Source organism: Gigantopelta aegis, chromosome 3 (genome assembly GCF_016097555.1).
Source record: "Gigantopelta aegis isolate Gae_Host chromosome 3, Gae_host_genome, whole genome shotgun sequence".
In the NCBI taxonomy this organism is placed as follows: Eukaryota; Metazoa; Mollusca; class Gastropoda; order Neomphalida; family Peltospiridae; genus Gigantopelta; species Gigantopelta aegis.
In genome coordinates this window covers 55,916,443-55,917,179 of record NC_054701.1, presented here as the reverse complement: position 1 = coordinate 55,917,179, position 737 = coordinate 55,916,443, and positions in this window count along the sequence as shown.

The window sequence follows — 737 nt, the reverse complement described above, 5'->3', positions numbered from 1 at the left end:
GGATATTTCCATTTCTTGTCACAGACGGTGGTATATAACGGGACCGTTACTGGAACTAGGTGTGCGGCTTTAAGTTAATATTAAGCCACAAGGGGTGGAACGTAGTCCAGTGGTAAAGCGCTGTCTTGATGCGAAGTCGGTCTGGGATGGATACTCGTCGATGGTCTCATTAGGCTATTTCTCGCTCCAGCCAGTGCACCACGACTGATACATCAAGGTCCGTAGTATGTGCTATTCTGCCTGTGGGATGGTCCATATAAAATATCCCTTGCTATTAATGGAAAAACGCTTGAAAACGTATAATTTAACTGCTTGCACTATTATTATTTTATAAGGCGGAAGAAACGAAACACGATAGTAGTGACCAGGTTGTTGTTAACGATTCGTTGTTTTTGCGTCGCCAGTAAAACTCAATATGCGACAGTACAACCAACATTAACGACCGCAAATGGTCAAATATAACATAGTATGGGCAACTCGGAGTGAGTTTGAAGGTTTACACAGTTTGACCATTAATGACTTCGATAAAGGGCTAACACAGATATTAATATGCTCCGAAGTTAGTTAACATTTTATAAAGTAATATGCATGCAACTTATGCATGCAAAACACTAGTACTTCGACTGTGTGTTAAATAAAACACCATGGACTTATTACATAGTATACACCATTTATATTCCTTGGGCCATGACTGTAAAATGTTATTAAATATTGTTGAAACCCACACACAAAACTAA